Here is a 17,724-nt window from a genome sequence, read left to right as displayed (position 1 = left end):
TCCTGACCTCAGGAGATCCACCTGCCTCGGTCTCCCAGTGTATTGGGATTACAGGTGTGAACCACCATGCCTGGCCTTACGTGTTGTTTTTCTGTTATAAAATTAATGCCTTGTTGGGTGTGGTGGCTCACGCCTGTGATCCCAGCACTTTGGGAGGCCAAGGCAGACAGATCACTTGAGCTCGAGAGTTTGCTACCAGCTTTGGCAGCATGGTACTAAAAATACAAAAACTTAGCTGGGTGTGGTGGTGTGCACCTGTAGTCCCAGCTACTCAGGAGGCCAGTTGGAAGGATCACCTGAGCCTGGGGAGGTAGAGGCTGCAGTGGTCATGATCGTGCCACTGTGCTCCAGCCTAGACGACAGTGAGATACTTGTCTCCAACAACAACAAAAAAATTTAAACATTTTTAGCTTGCAACTAGGGTATAAAATAAAAAAATTTAAAAAGAGATAAACATTTAACACTTCCTACTAAAGTAGTGGCATTGTGATTTGTGTTGGTAAAGCCAGCCCTTAAATAACAGCATTTAGTTCAGTAAGGGAAAGTGATACTGGGAATAACAGTAGAATGGATTTTCATATGAGATTATCATATTTTGAGACGATTGTAATTTACAATGTGAGTGCCAATTATGTGGTTGGATTGCATTTGTTTCTTTAGATAAAAAGATCACTAAGAATTTTGATTGTCAAGAAATTCATAGAGAAGGTGACAGTTGGGCTGGGATTTGAAGTCTCAGACTTGGGTAGGCAAATGAATGGTAAAACATTCCAGGCAGATGAATGGCAGAAAGGCAGAAGCATGTTTGGTGTGTTTAAGGAAAATAAATAAGTACAGCGGGGCGCAGTGGCTCATGCCTATAATACCGGCACTTTAGGAGGCCAAGACAGGTGGATCACTTGAGGCCAGGAGCTTGAGACCAACCTGGCCAACATGGTGAAACCCCATCTCTACCAAAAATACAAAAATTAGTCAGGGGTGGTGATGTGCGCCTGTAATCCCAACTACTCAGAAGGCACAAGAATAGTTTGAACTCACGAGACAGAGGTTGCAGTGAGCAGAGATTGTGCCACTGCACTCCAGCCTAGGTGATAGAGTGAGACTCTGTCTCAAAGAAAAAAGAAAAGAAAAAAAAAAAGACAAGAAATGAGTACTACTATTTTGCTTGTGCTGAGGCAAGTTAGGGTTAGGTAAGGCTTAGGTAATTCCCTACCCGTACCTTTTTTTTTTTTTTTTTTTTTTGAGACACAGTTTCGTTCTTGGGCCCAGGCTGGTGTGCAGTGGCGAGATCTCAGCTCACTGCAACCTCCACCTTCTGATTTCAAGCGATTCTCCTGGCTCAGCCTCCTGAGTAGCTGGTACTACAGGCGCACACCACCATGCCCGGTTAATTTTTGTAATTTTAGTAGAGATGGGGTTTCACTATGTTGGCCAGGCTGGTCTTGAACTCCTGACTTCATGATCCGCCTGCCTTGCCCTCCCAAAGTGTTGGGCTTGCAGGCGTGAGCCACTGCACCCAGCCAGATTTTTGTATTTTTAGTAGAGGCGGGGTTTCACCATGTTGGCCAGGCTGACCTTGAACTCCTGACCTCAGGAGATCCTCCTGCTTCGACCTCCCAATGTGCTGGGATTACAGGTGTGAACCACCATGCCTGGCCTTATGTGTTGTTTTTGTTATAAAATTAATGCCTGGCTGGGCATGGTGCCTCATGCCTATGATCCCAGCACTTTGGGAGGCAAAGGCAGACGGATCACTTGAGCTTGGGAATTTGCTACCAGCTTAGGTAGCATGGCGAAACCCTGTCTCTACTAAAAATACAAAAAATTAGCTAGGTGTGGTGGTGTGCTCCTGTAGTCCCAGCTACTCAGGAGGCTGAGTTGGGAGGATGAGCTGAGCCAGGGTTTCTCTGTGTTGGTCAGGCTGGTCTTGAACTCCTGACCTCAGGTGATCCACCCACCTCAGTCTCCCAAAGTGCTGGGATTACAGGCGTGAGCCATCACCCCCGGCCTGTGGAGTCTTTTTTTAGCCTCATGTCCAGATCACATAGCATCTTTGTTTGTACAGGAATCCATTTCTTTTTTTTTTTTTTTTTTTTGAGATGGAGTCTCACTCTGTCGCCCAGGCTGGAGTGCAGTGGTACAGTCTCAGCTCACTGCAAGCTCTGCCTACCCAGATTCATGCCATTCTCCTGCCTCAGCCTCCCAAGTAGCTGGGACTACAGGCGCCCGCCACCACGCCCGGCTAATTTTTTTGTACTTTTAGTAGAGATGGGGTTTCACCGTGTTAGCCAGGATGGTCTCCATCTCCTGACCTCGTGGTCCGCCCTCTTTGGCCTCCCAAAGTGCTAGGATTACAGGCCACTGTGCCCGGCCCAGGAATCCATTTCTAGTTGATGCTGTCTGAGTAAATTTGTTTGTTGCTGAGATTATAGTCATCTGACAATAGGTGTGAAAGCTGTGGATGAGTAAAATTTAAAGAGTGGCTAGCAACATTTTATGTACTTAATTATAATACAAATTTTAAAAAGTCACTTAGTGTATGCTTTTTCTTTTTCTTTTTTTTCTTGCGATGGAGTCTCGCCTTGTCCCCCAGGCTGGAGTGCAGTGGTGTGAGCCCCCACGCTGGCCCTAAGTAAACCTTAATAGTAAATTGATGCCATTATTTTATTTTGTTAAGTTTAATACTTGAAAATTGGGTTAAGTTCTGTGGCCATGTATAATTATCCTATAACTTCAAATGCTTATTGAATATCCTTCACGTAGCCACTATAGAATAAGTAGAGGTGGATTCCTTGTGTGTGAAAAGAAAATCATTGAATAAAAATTTTTCCTAAGATTCATGAAGATTGAGTCAGTGTAGATAAAGAGAATACTTTGTTTCTGGCAGAAGTTATTTAGAAAATGTCTTTTGGCTGGGTGAGGTGGCTCACGCCTGTAATCCCAGCACCTTGGGAGACTGAGGCAGGTAGATCACTTGAGGCCAGGAGTTTGAGACTAGCGCGGGCAACATGGCAAAACCTCTTCTCTACAAAAAATACAAAAATTAGCTGGATGTGGTGGCAGGCGCCTATAGTCCTGCCACTCAGGAGGCTGAGACAGGAGGATTGTTTAAGCCAAGGAGATCAAGTGTACAATGAACCATAATTGTGCCGCAGCACTCCAGCCTGGGTGACAGAGTGAGAACCTGTCTCCAAAAAAAAAAAAAAAAAGTAAGAAAATCTGTCTTTCTTCTTGAAGCATATACCTATAAAGCTTTGAAGAAAGGGTAAAAACCAGGTAGTAATAAAATTGTCTTTAGATGTTTTTGAAATAATGTTGTATAGCTTTGTTTGCTGTGTTCAGTTCTCATATTTCCTTGATATTTTATCAGACTTTTTTTTTTTTTTTTTTTTTTTGAGCAGTGTCTCGCTCTGTCACCCAGGCTAGAGTGCAGTGGCGCAATCTTGGCTCACTGCAACTTCTGCCTCCTGGGTTCAAGCGATCCTCCCACCTCAGCCTCCCAAGTAGCTGGGACTACAGGCATGAGCCACCATACCTGGCTAATTTTTGTATTTTTTGGTAAACATAGGGTTTCAGCATGTTGGCCGGGCTAGTCTCCAACTCTTGATCTCAAGTGATTTGCCTGCCATAGCCTCCCAAAAGTGCTGGGATTACAGGTGTGAGCCATCGCACCCTGCCAAATGTTTAATACTATAATCCACTGCTGCTATCTCAGTTGTTCTATACATTTTTCTTATACTGTTTTTTAAAATTGTTCTTTTTTTTTTTTTTGAGAGGCAGTCTCAGTCTGTTTCTTAGGCTGGAGTGCAGTGGCGAGATCGCAGCTCACTGCAACCTCTGCCTCCCATGTTCAAGCAATCCTCCCACATCAGCCTCCCGAGCAGCTGGGACTACAGGTGTGCACCACCACCATGTCTGGCTAATTTTTGTATTTTTAGTAGAGATGGGGTTTCGCCATGTTGGCCAGGCTGGTCTCGAACTCCTGACCTCAGGTAATCCACCTGCCTTGGCCTCCCAAAGTGCTGTGATTACAGGTGTGAACCACCACACCGGCCTTAACTGTTCAGATTTTTAAACAGACTTTTTTTTTTTAGGGCAGTTTTAGGTTCACAGCCAAATTGCTGGAATGTACAGAGTATTCCCAACAAACCCCCTGGACTCACTCCTCAGTAACACTCCCGTCCCCCAGGAAGACTTCCCCTCCCCAGTCACACATGCCTCCCACAGTAATGCCTCCCCTCAGTCACCTTCCAGAGTGGTACATTTGTTTGTTTTGTTGTTTTTTTTTATGACAGAGTCTCGCTCTGTCACCCGGGCTGGAGCACAGTAGCATGATCTCAGCTCACTGCAACCTCTGCTCCCCCGGGTTCAAGCAGTTCTCCCACCTCAGCCTCCCAAGCTGGGATTACAAGCATCCGCCACGACACCTGGGTAATTTTTTGTATTTTTGGTAGAGACGGGGTTTCACCATGTTGGTCAGGCTGGTCTCGAACTCCTGATTTCAGGTGATCTGCCCACCTCAGCCTCCCAAAGTGCTGGGATTACAGGTTTGAGCCACCACGCCCGGCCCTAGAGTGCTATATTTCTAAACCAACATCACAACATTATCACTCAAAGTCCATATTTGTGTATTGTTTCCTTGTATATTTTTCAGCATGGTAAATCCCAAATGTTCTATTCATGTAATGCTCTTGGTTTAAACTCTTAAGTTAGATTTAGCATATTGTCCTTTAATATTCCTAATTTTGGCTTTTCTTGTTTGGCCAGGGTGAGCTCTAAGTGCTGATTTACTTTAAATCCTGATGATAATCAGCATGCTTTATTTATTTATTTATATTTTTTGTTTGTGACAGGGTCTCGCTCTGTCACCCAGGCTGGCTGGCGTTCAGTTTCATGATCATGGCTCACTGCTGCCTCCACCTCCTGGGTTCAAGCCATCCTCCCATCTCAGCCTCCCAAGTAGTAGAGACTACAGGCATGTGCTACCACGCCTAGCTAATTGTTGTATTTTTTGTAGACACGGGGTTTGTCATGTTGCCCAGGTCTCAAACTCCTGGACTCACGTGATCCTCCTGCCTCAGCCTCCCAAAGTGTTCATGCCTATTAACAGGCATGAGGCTCTCTGCCTGGCCTCATAGTTATTTTAACGTCTCTGTCTGATAGCTTTAGCGTTTGGTCCACCTCTGTTTCTGTTTTTTGTTTTTTTTTTTTTATTTACTTATCTCTTGACAATGGGTACTTATTTATGTCTTGACAATGTATTTCAGGCTGGGCACGGTGGCTAACACCTGTAATCCCAGCACTTTGAGAGGCCGAGGCGGGTGGATCACCTGAGGTCAGGAGTTCAAGACCAGCCTGGCCATCATGGTGAAACCCCACCTCTACTAAAATAATACAAAAATTAGCCGAGGGTGGTGGCACATGCCCGTAATCCCAGCTACTCAGGAGGCCGAGGCAGGAGACTCGCTTGAACCTGGGAGGTGGAGGTTGCAGTGAGCTGAGATCGTGGCATGTTTTGTTTTTTTAAGAGACAGGGTCTCGCTCTGTCACCAAGGCTGAGGTGCAGTGGCACCGTCATGGCTCATTGCAGCCTCAAACTCCTGGGCTCAAGCAATCCTCCCACCTCAGCCTCCTAAGTAACTGGGACTACAGGCACATGCCACCCTGCCCAGCTAATTTCTTTTTCTGTTTGTTTTTTTTTTTTTTCTCCGTAGAGATAGAGCCTCACTATGTTGTCCAGGATGCTGTCAAACTCCTAGGCTCTAGCAGTCCTCCCACCTCGGCCTCCCAAAGTGCTGAGATTACAGGCGTGGGCCACCATGCCCTGCCTCATCCCATTGTTTCTTTTTCCTTCACTTAGTACCTCAGTTGGGGCCTACTGGGTTTTGTTTTGTTTTTAACTTGGTAGATTGTATGAAAACTTCATTTCAAGGCATTCTGACTTCATTAGGACACTGAAGTTTCCCATGAACTTTTAATATTGCATATTGTGCTTTGGCTATTGAGAGTGTGGTGTCAGTTCACAATAGGACAAATGCAGAAATTGAGAGTAAACAGAAACATTTATAGGTCATTTGCTATTGATTACGACGTCTAAGTGCATTTCAGTGTTTTATATTTTACAAATGTGTTGGAATTTTACTTTACTTATTCTTTTGAGACAGGTTCTCGCTCTGTGGCCTAGGCTGGAGTGCAGTGGTATGATCATGGCTCACTGCAGGCTTGACTTCCCAGCTCAAGCGATCCTCCTGCCCCAGCCTCCTGAGTAGTTGACACTACAGGCATGTGTCACTACACCCAGCTACAATTTAAATTTTTAGTAGAGACAAGGTCTCACTCTGTTTTCCAGGCTGGTCTTAAACTTTTGGGCTCAAGAGATCCTTCCATCTTAGCCTCCCAAAGTGCTGGGATTACAGTTGTGAGCCACCACTCCCAGTGTGTTGGAATAAAAAAAAAACAACTGATTCTTCACCATTGATGGTTTGAAAAACACTGCCCTGGATCACCTGATGGGCTCCAGAAATAGTTCCCCCTGCCCTTATTTCATACCAACAACCTAGGTTTCTCACAATAGTTGAGATCAGTTACCCCAGCCACGGTGAAACTGTTCTTTAACTGTTGTTTCAGTTGGCATGAGCTCAAAATGGTCAAGTGACAAACTCAGCTTCACTGTAGTGGAACGGTTGTTGTGTCCTAAGGTAGAAGTATTCCAAGACCTCTAAACCAAGAAACCAAGACCTCTAAACCAGCTGACCAAGCGTTTTAAGGATGGAGGCAAAAATGTTTTTTGAGTAGGTTATTAGGTATGATAATGAGAGGGGGCACTCTGATTCAATCTTTAAATTTCCAGATCTGGACTGACGTGGTGGCTCATGCCTGTAATCCCAGCACTTTGGGAGGCCAAGGCTGGCAGATCACCTAAAGTCAGGAGTTCCAGACCAGCCTAGCCAACATGGCAAAACCCTGACTCTACTAAAAATACAAAAATTAGCCAAGCATGGTGGTGGGCACTTGTAATCCAAGCTACTTGGGAGGCTGAGGCAGGAGAGTCGTTTGAACCCGGGAGGCAGAGGTTGCAGTGAGCTGAGATCATGCCATTGCATTCCAGCATGGGTGACAAGAGCAAAACTCAGTCTCAAAAAAAAAAAAAAAAAAAAAAAAATTCCAGATCTGTGTACTGTGGGACAAGTGACAATTTATTGGTCACTGATTTAGGTAATGTATCACATGTTATAAAATAAGTAAGCACCTCATCTTCTCAGTGCGTTATCTTTCAGCTGGTATTATCACAGTAAGCTATTCCACTTTTCCATTAAGCTGGCTGTCCTGAGTGATAGGATAGAAAGACCAAGGAATTTGATGACTATGAGCCCATCATTAGAAAAAAAAAGATTAACAAATTATGATCTGGTGATTTTTAACACTTACAAAATTTTAATTTTATACTTGCTGAAAGAGCTCCTATAATTAACTCATTTAGACAAATTTTTTCCACATCACCTTCTTACATATGTAAAGGAAAATAAAATTGAAATAATTGGTTTTTGTTTTGTTTTGTTTTGAGACGGAGTCTCACTCTGTGGCCCATACTGGAGTGCGGTGGCATGATATCAGCTCACTGCAACCTCCGCTTCCCGGGTTCAAGCAGTTCTCCTGCCTCGGCCTCCTGAGTAGCTGGGACTACAGGCACGTGCCACCATACCCGGCTATTTTTTGTATTTTTAGTAGAGACAGGGTTTCACAATGTTGGCCATGCTGGTCTCGAACTCCTGAACTCAGGTAATCCGCCCACCTCTGCCTCCCAAAGTTCTGGGATTACAGGCATGAGCCACCGTGCCTGGACAATTGGTTGTTATTCCTATGTTCACATTCATAGTTTGACCCTTGTGATCTTTTTTGTTAAAACTAGCAATTGATGCTTGTGTTTTTCCACACAGTGTTGTCATCACCAGTAGTGTTAGTGATACAGATTTTTTTTTTTTTTTTTTTTGAGACAGACTCTGCTCTGTCACCCAGGCTGGAGTGCAGTGGCACGATCTTGGCTAACTGTAACCTCTGCCTTCCGGGTTCAGGCGATTCTCCTGCCTCAGCCTCCCGAGTAGCTGGGACTACAGGCGCCTGCCACCATGCCCGGCTAATTTTTTGTATTTTTAGTAGAGAAGGGGTTTCACCGTGTTAGCCAGGATGGTCTAGATCTCCTCACCTCGTGAGCCACCCGCCTTGGCCTCCCAAAGTGCTGGGATCACAGGCGTGAGCCACCTTGCCCAGCGTGATGTAGAATTCTTTTGAGTGCTCCAACTGTTGTTGCTGAGATGTTTTTCTGAGCCATTAACACTTAATGCTGCAAGATTTGATGCTTGTGCTTTCTAGATGTTATCAGTTGTTATCAGCACAAGATTTTCAAAGTGAAATTTGTGTAAGTGCAAGTAACAGTAGTTTCCTTACAATTGCTTCTGGCTGTCTCTAATTGGAAAACTGCTGATTTTGAGACACATCACAATTTCAGAGATCTGAGCCTTAGAATTCATAAAACATGGTTATTTAATTTATCACAGCCCCCATGTATGCCAGACAGTAGATCTGGCAATTATCATCTCTAAATATCAAATCTTACAAGATTATATTGCTGTCCTCATTATGTAGTCACAGAAAGACTAAGTAATTCAGATTACATATCCATTAAGAGGCAGAACAGAGGCCAGACGGAGTGGTTTATTTCTGTAATCCTAGCACTTTGGGAGATTGAGGCATGAGGGTCACATGATCCCAGGAATTTGAGACCAGCCTGGGCAACATAGTGAAGCCCTGGCTGTACAAAAAAAAGCTGAGTATGGTGATGCATTCCTGTAGTCCCAGCTACTTGGGAGGATGATGTGAGGATTGCTTGAGCCCAGGAGGTCAAGGCTGCAGTGAGCTATGATTGTGCCACTGTATTCCAGCCTGGTCCATAGAGGGGAGACTCTATCTATTTTAAAAATTAAAACCAAAAAAAAATTCAGGGTGGGCATAGTGGCTCCCACCTGTAGTAGTACCAGCACTTTGAGAGGCTGAGGCTGGTGGATTACCTGAGGTTAGGGGTTGGAGACCAGCCTGGCCAACATGGCGAAACCCTGTCTCTACTAAAAATACAAAAGTTAGCCTGGTGTGGTAGCGTAGACCTGTAGTCCCAGCTACTTGGGAGGCTGAGGCAGGAGAATCTTTTGAACCCATGACCTGGTAGAGGTTGCAGTGAGCTGAGATGGTGCCACTGCACTCCAGTCTGGGCGACAGAGCAAGACTCCATCTCAAAAACAAACAAAATTCTATTTTATTTATTTTAGTAGAGATGGGGTTTCACCATGTTGCCCAGGCTGGTTTTGAATTCCTGACCTCATCCACCTGCCTCGGCCTCCAAAGTGTTAAGATTACAGGCGGGAGCCACCGTGCCTGGCCATCTTAATAATTTCTAACTTGTTTTTTTGAGACAGAGTCTTGCTCTGTCACCCAGGCTGAAGTATACAGTGGCACGATCTCGGCTCACTGCAGTCTCCACCTCCTGGGTTCAAGTGATTCTCCTGCCTCAGCCTTCTAAGTAGCTGGGATTATAGGTGAGACCCACCGTGCCCGGCCTAAATTTTCTTTTTTAAAAACAGCTTTGTTGAGATATAATTCTCATACCATAGAGTTTACCCATTTAAAACGTACAATTGGCTGGGTGCGGTGGCTCACACCTGTAATCCCGCCACTTTGGGAGGCTGAGGTGGGCGGATCACTTGGGAGTTTGAGACCAGCCTGACCAACATGGAGAAACCCCATCTCTACTAAAAACATACAAAATAAGCCAAGCGTGATGGCGCATGCCTGTAATCCCAGCTACTCTGGAGGCTGAGGCAGGAGAATCACTTAAACTCGGGAGGTGGAGGTTGTGGTGAGCTGAGATCATGCCATTACACTCCATCCTGGGCAACAAGAGCAAACTCTGTCTCAAAAATAAAATAAAATGTATGGTTGTTTTTAGTATCATCACAAATGCTTGCAGTGATTGCCACAGTCAGGTTTTTTGTGGTGTTTTTCTTTTTTTTTTTTTTTTTCTGAGACAGAGTCTTATTCTGTCGCCCTGGCTGGAGTGCAGTGGTGCAATGCACTGCAGCCCTGGCCCCTGCAAGTTCAGTGATTGTGCCACCCCAGCCTCCTGCGTAGCCGGGTGTGCGCCACCATGCCAAGCTAATTGTTAAAACTTTTTTTTTTAGAGATGGGGTTTCACCTGTTGCCCAGTCCGGTCTTGAACTCCTGGGTTCAAATGATCCATCCACCTGCCTCAGAACCCCAAAGGGCTGGGATCGTGTGAGCCACTTTGACCAGCTCATAGTCAGTTTTAGAACAGTTATCATCTCAAAATGAAGTCCCTGTGTCCATTAGCTATTACCCTCATATTCCTCCCCACAGTCCTAAGGAATCACAGTCCTAAGGAATCTACTTTTTGTCTATGTACATTTCCCTGATCTGGACATTTCATATAAATGGAATCATAAGCAAGTGGTCTGTTGTGGCTGGCATATTTCAGTTAGCATAACATTTCGCCCAGTCATACCATCAGTTCTTTTTTTTTTTTGAGATAGATTCTTGCTCTTTCATCCACGCTAAAATGTAGTGGCTCCGTCTGGGTTCACTGAAGCCTCGACCTCCCGCATTCAAGCAATCTTCCTGAGTAGCTGGGACTATGGACATGTGCCACCACACCTGGCTATCTTTTTTTTTTTTGGTGTTTTTTGTAGAGACAGGGTTTCACCATGTTGCCCAGTCTCAAAATCCTGTGCTCAGGTGATCTCTGGCCTTGGTCTCCCAAAGTACTGTGATTACAGGTGTGAGCCACCATGCCTGGCTTTCATTATACTTTTTATGGCCAGATAATACTTTAGTGTATAGGTGTACCAAATTTTGTTTATCCATTTGTTAGTTGATAATAAATGTGGTTGGGCTGGGCTCAGTGGCTCACACCTCTAATTCCAGCACTTTGGGAGGCCAAGGTGGGCAGATAATCTGAGGTCAAGAATTCAAGACCAGCCTGGCCAACATGGTGAAATGCCATCTCAACTAAAAATAGAAAAATTATCCGGGCATGGTGGCACATGCCTTTAATCCCAGCTACTCAGGAGGCTGAGGCAGGAAAATTGCTTGAAGCCAGGAGGCAGAGGTTGCAGTGAGCTGAGATGGCACCACTGCACTCCAGCCTGGGCAGCAGAGTGAGACTCGGTCTTTAAAAAAAAAAAAAAAAAAAGCCAGGTGTGGTAGCTCACACGTGTAATCCCAGCACTTTGGGAGGCCGAGGCAGGTGGATCATGAGGTCAGGAGTTCAAGACCAGCCTGGCCAAGATGGTAAAACCCCATCTCTACTAAAAATACAAAAATTAGCAGGGCCTGGTGGTAGGCGCCTATAAACCCAGCTACTCGGGAGGCTGAGGCAGAGAATTGCTTGAACCCGGGAGGCGGAGGTTGCAGTAATGCAGTGAGCCGAGGTCGCACCATTGCACTCCAGCCTGGGCGACAGAGCAAGACTCCATCTCAAAAAAAAAAAAAAAAAAAAAGGTTTGATTCACCTTTTGGCTATTGTGAATAATGCTGCTGTAAACATTCTTGTGCAAATTTCTCTTTTCTTTTTCTTTCTTTCTTTTTTTTTTTTTTTTTTTTTTGAGACGGGATATCTTGCTGTGTTGCCTACCTCCTGAGCTTAAGGAATCCTGCTGCCTCAGTCTTTCAAGTAGCTGAGACTACTGGTACGTGCTACCATACCCAGCTAATTTTTAAATCTTTAGTAGAAATGGGGTCTTGCAATTGTTGCCCAGGCTAGTCTTGCATTCCTTGTCTCAAGGCATCCTCCCTCCTTGTCTTTCCAAATTGCTAAGATCATGGGAGTGAGCCACCATTCCTGGCTTATGTGCAAATTTTTGTGTGGACATTGCCATTATTTGGATAAGGTTTGTCCTCACCAAAACTTATGTTGAAGTTTGGTTCTCATTGTAGCAGTGTTGGGAATTGGGGCCTACTGGGAGGTGTTCCATCATGGGGCCAATCCCTCATGAATAGATAATGCCATCTTGTGAGAGTGAGTTCTCACTCTTCTGGGACTGGATTAGTTACCCAAAAAGTGGGTTCTTATAAACAAGCTTGGTCCAACTCACAGCCCGTGGGTCACATGTGACCCAGGACGGCTTTGAATGTGGCCCAACACACATTCATAAACTTTCTTAAAACATTATGAGACTATTGTGCAATTTTTTTTGTTTGTTTTAAGGTTATTAGCTATCCTTAGTGTTAGTGTACTTTATGTGTGGTCCAAGACAATTCTTCTTCCAATGTGGCCCAGGGAAGCCAAAGGATTGGACACTACTGTTAGAAAGCAGGTTTACTCCCTCATGTTTATTTCATGTTTCCTCTCTCTTTTTTTCCCCCCCTTTCAGACAGTCTCTCTCTCACCCAGACTGGAGTGCAGTGGCATGATCTTGGCTCACTGCAGCCTCCGCCTCCCGGTTCAAGTTATCTGCCTCAGTCTCCTGAGTAGCTGGGAGTACAGGCACATGCCACCATGCCAGGCTAATTTTTTGTATTTTTAGTAGAGATGGGGTTTCACAATGTTAGCTAGGCTGGTCTTGAGCTCTTGACCTCAAGTGGTCCGCTAGCATCACCCTCCCAAATTGCTGGGATTACAGGCGTGAACCACCATGCCTGGTCATGTTTGTTTAATTTCTTTGTCAGATTATTCATTCCAAGTGTATAGAAATAGGATTTTTTAAAAACATATTTTAATTAATTTTTTTTTCTCAATAGAGATAGGGTCTTCCTGTGTTGCCCAGGCTGATCTCGAACTCATGGGCCTGAAGTAATTCCCCTCACCTCATCCCCTCACAGTGCTGGTTTTACAGATGTGAGCCACCACTTCCAGCCTATAGTAGTCGTTTATGATCAGTTTTATTTATTTCTCTTTTTTCCCAAGACACAAGTCTTGCTGCAACGCCCAGGCTGGAGTGCAGTGGTGCAATCTTGGCTCACTGCAATCCACACCTCCTGGGTTGAAGCGATTCTCCTGCCTCAGCCTCCCAAGTAGCTAGAATTACAGGTGCCCGCCACCACGCCTGACTGATTTTTTGTATTTTTAGTAGAGACAGGGTTTCACCATATTGCCCAGGCTGGTCTCGAACTCCTGACCTCAAGTGATCCGCCTGTCTTGGCCTCCCAAAGTTCTGGGATTACAGGCATGAGCCACCACGCCCGGCCGATGGGTTTTATTTCTGTAAGGTAATTAGTAACATGTCTATTTTCATTCTGAATCTAGTAATTTAGTCTTTTTTTCTTGGTCAGTCTAGCTGAAAAGTCGTCAGTTTTGTTGATGTTTTCAAAGAACCAGCTTTTTGTTTCCCTTTCTCTAGCTGCCATCAAGTTCTTCTGGGTGGTAATATTTTTGGCAACTGATATAGGAAGGCGGTGCCCACTTCTGCTTCTCTGCCACTGTCTGCTTTTTCCCACCACCCGTTTCTCATCGTGCCTGTAGGGGAATTTCCCTATACTTACTGTTGATTTTCCTCTAAACTCTTACCGCTCTTGCCATAATTAATTCCATCTGCCTTTTTCCCACATATGTACGCTTGTCTGCTTGAATCTCTTTTCCTTTCCTTTTTTTTTCTTTCTTTTTTTTTTTTTTATTGAGATGAAGTCTCACTCCATCACCCAGGCTTGAGTGCAGTGATGCGATCTCAGCTCACTGTAACCTCTGCCTCCTGGGTTCAAGCGATTCTCCTGCCTCAACCTCCCAAGTATATGGGATTACAGACACCTGCCACCATGCCCAGCTAATTTTTGTGTTTTTAGTAGAGACGAGGTTTCGCCTTGTTGGCCAGGCTGGTCTCGAACTCCTGACCTCAAGTGATCCCCCCTCCACGGCCTCCCAAAGTGCTAGGATTACAGGCGTGAGCCACTGCGCCTGTCCTGCTTTTTTTTTCTTTCAACTCTTAATCTGTTTAACCTTAGAAAAACTGCTGTGTTTTATTTTATTTTTGAGCAAAAACACCTTACATAATGTTTGATCATTTTAAGCATAAGGCAAATGATTTACCTTTATGAAGGAAAAGGAAAGCCAGAGTACTTGACATTCAGTTAATGGATTAAGAGATCTATTAAGTTGCTAGATGCTCCCATCTAAATTTTCTACTGTAGTTTTCATCTAACTAAATTGTGACAAAGTGGGCTTTTTGAGTTTGCCTGGGAACATAATCACTTAGTAGTTACAACTAATACAGTACAGTTTTTATAGTATAATGTGTGTATTTCAGTAGTCATTTGGGGAAGCATTCCTCCTACTATACTATATGTAACATATAGGTAAGAGTACTAAGCAGTGAGTGACTAGCTACATTGCCTGCATTTAATTTTTTTTTTTTTTTTTTTTGAGGCAGAGTGTCGCTCTGTCGCCCAGGCTGGAGTGCAATGGCGTGATCTCTGCTCACTGCAAGCTCCACTTCCCGGGTTCATGCCATTCTCCTGCCTCAGCCTCCCGAGTAGCTGGAACTACAGGCGCCTGCCACCACGCCTGGCTAATTTTTTGTATTTTTAGTAGAGACGGGGTTTCACTGTGTTAGCCAGGATGGTCTCGATCTCCTGACCTCATGATCCGCCCACCTTGGCCTTCCAAAGTGCTGGGATTACAGGTGTGAGCCACTGCACCCGGCTGCCTGCATTTAGATTTTTATGCCCTTGGACAACTTATTTGGCCTGTTTCCTCATCTGTTAAACGGGGGCATTAATAATAATGCTTCTCATAGATATCATTGTATTACATAAGTTAATAGTGTATTCAGATTATTTGAAATGTACCTGACGCATAGCAGGAACACAATACATGTTAGCAGCTATTAGTACTATTGCAAGTGGTTCCTATAAACAAATAGGCTTTAAGAATTAAGAATTTGTAAAGAAAATAAAATGGAAACAGTTTGAGCTGTAAAGAAAAAAAGAATAGAGGATTTATTATGTGAGGGTCAAAATATAGAATGATTTGTTTGTACCATATCGTCTTCACTCGTTTTATTCTTCCATCTTACAAATACCCAAAGATTAGAGAGCATCTGAGGTTATGTTAAAACCAAGTCTCAAAGCCTTTGAACCCGCCATGCATGTATCAAACTCTCAGCTTTTTTTTTTTTTTTTTTTTTTTTTGAGATGGAGTTTCGCCGTTGTTGCCCGGGCTGGAGTGCAGTGGTGCGATCTTGGCTCACTGCAACCTCTGCCTCTCGGGTTCAAGCGATTCTCCTACCTTAGCCTCCCGAGTAGCTGGGATTACAGGGATGCACCACCAAGCCTGGCTAAGTTTTTGTATTTTTAGTAGAGACGGGCTTTCTCCATGTTGGTCAGGCTGGTCTGAAACTCCTGACCTCAGGTATCCGCCCACCTCGGCCTCCCGGAGTGCTGGGATTACAGGTGTGAGCCACTGTGCCCCGCCACACTCTCAGCCTTTAAGGCTACTCATAATGTTTTAGGACCTTATGAATTCCCTTTGAGGCTAAAAATAACTTCTATTATGATTGTTCTGTTACAGTCAGTATCCAGGTAATTTTTAAGAATCGTGTTTGTGGGTTATCTTGAAGGCGGAAATAAATGGAGTAAACCATTTTTTAACTACATTAGAAACCTTCCATAATGATTAATAGTGTTTTTTTTTTTTTTTTTTTTGGAGACGGAATCTCACTCTGTTTCCCAGGCTGGACTGCAGTGGTGTGATCTCGGCTCACTGCAAGCTCCGTCTTCCTGGGTTCACGCCATTCTCTTGCCTCAGCCTCCTGAGTGGCTGGGACTACAGGTGCCCGCCACCACGCCCCACTAATTTTTTTGTTTTTTTAGTAGAGATGGGGTTTCACCGTGTTAGCCAGGATGGTCTCAATCTCCTGACCTCGTGATCCACCTGCCTCGGCCTCCTGAAGTGCTGAGATTACAGGCATGAGCCACCGCACCCGGCCGACTAATAGTGTATTTTGTAGTATGTGCTTGTTAAATGGTTTAGGTCTGGTAGAATGGATCTTTTTGTTGTTGTTGTTGTTTGTGTTTTGTTTTTGATACGGTTCGCTTTGTTGCCCAGGCTGGAGTGCAGTGATACGATCTCGGCTCACTGCAACCGCCACCTCCCAGGTTCAAGCAATTCTTATGCCTCAGCCCCCCGAGTTGCTGGGATTACAAGTGCGCACCACCACATCTGGCTAATTTTTGTATTTTTTGTATTTTTTTTTTTTTTTTGTAGAAACGGGGTTTCACCATGTTGGCCAGGCTGGTCTCGAACTCCTGACCTCAAGTGATCCGCCTGCCCTGACCTCCCAAAGTGCTGGGATTACAGGTGTGAGTCACTGCACCTGGCCAGAATGGATCTTTAAAATAGAATTGGGTTTGGAGTTCAGGAAGAAGCTAGTAAAATGTGTGGCATCTAATTTTTCTGCACCACACAATTTAGGTATGAAATAATAACCTTGTCTTATTAAGTAATGCTAACCTTGACTAAATATATTAGTAATAAATTATATATCAAGTAGTCTATGCTGGTGTATTAGAAAAACAGGTCATTGAATTTTTCCCAAAGAATAATTTGTTGAAATTGAATGAAATTGAAAGAAATATTTTGATGCTTTGTTGTCTTTGTTGCTTTATTAATAGTACTTAGTATTGTGAGATATATGTATATGTGTGTGTGTGTGTGTGTGTGTGTGTATTTGCATAGTTTTTGCCAAATGCAAATTTTGGAGGCATTTCTGTTCTCAGACTTGGTCAATTACTGAAATCTAGAATATGTAAAAAATATACTAATGCATTTCATTCCTTCAGAAAATACCTTGTACATATGTCTTAGTGTGTAGGGCAGATGTGCAATATGTAAAACACAGCCCCCATCCTTCAGGAGATCCTTTAGGAGTTCACTGCAGCCTTGAACTCCAGGCATCAAACGATCCTCCCACTTAAGCCTCCCAAAGTGCTGGGATTAGTGTCTTCTTGAGAAGACATGATTTTTATGCTAATGACCACAGCATTAGATGCTGTAAAATAATTGCTTCATAATTGGTACAGTGTTTCCAATACGAAGGAGTCAATGATCCCTTCAGAAGAGGAAGTTGACTGGGTGTAGTAACTCATACCTGTAGTCCTAGCACATTGGGAGGCCTCGGCAGGTGGATCGCTTGAGCCCAGGAGTCCAGGACTAGTCTGGATAACATGGCAAAACCGGTCTTTACAAAAGATACGAAAATTAGGTGAGTGTGGTGGTGCATGACTTTAGTCCAAGCTTCTCGGGAGGCTGAGAGCTTAAGGCTGTAGTGACCTGTGATTATGCCACTGCACTCTAGCCTACGTGACTGAGTGAGACCCTGTCTCAAGAAAAAATGGAATTTGGGCAAAAACATTAAGGATGGGTAAGAATTTAGTAAGAGTGTATGTTTGGGTAGGGTAGGTATGTATTGAGGAGCAGAAGCAATTCTAGGACATATTCACATATTTAAAAAAGTGTCTAACTCTGTGAGCTTTCTTTTTTCTGTGTAAAGCTGTAAAGAGGCTCAAGATATTTTTGGAAGATAATGAATTAACCCAGTTTGACTAGAGCGGAGGGTTGACATTACATAATGTTTTATAATTATATATAAACATATACATATGTATAAGTATAGACGTGGAAAAGGCAAACAAAATTATAAAATTGATTATGATGTTTAAAATGTCATA

The 17,724-nt window shown here is 44.0% G+C and overlaps 1 protein-coding gene across 6 annotated transcripts in view; it reads left to right on the top strand.

Moving 5' to 3' along the window:
- Positions 1-17,724, top strand: part of PDS5A (PDS5 cohesin associated factor A) — a 153,318-nt gene that overhangs the window by 18,235 nt on the left and 117,359 nt on the right. The window contains exon 1 of one of the 6 annotated variants that reach the window (XM_054683764.2): positions 11,733-11,753. The exons of the other annotated variants lie outside the window; for them this stretch is intronic. The gene's annotated coding sequence lies outside the window, so the exon portion shown is untranslated. Of the gene's footprint in view, positions 1-11,732; positions 11,754-17,724 lie in introns of those variants that run through there. 6 annotated transcript variants of the gene reach the window in all.

Source organism: Pan troglodytes, chromosome 3, assembly GCF_028858775.2.
Source record: "Pan troglodytes isolate AG18354 chromosome 3, NHGRI_mPanTro3-v2.0_pri, whole genome shotgun sequence".
NCBI classification, from domain to species: Eukaryota; Metazoa; Chordata; class Mammalia; order Primates; family Hominidae; genus Pan; species Pan troglodytes.
The sequence above is the reverse complement of the archived record's forward strand: the minus strand, read 5'-3'. Positions and strand labels throughout refer to the sequence as shown.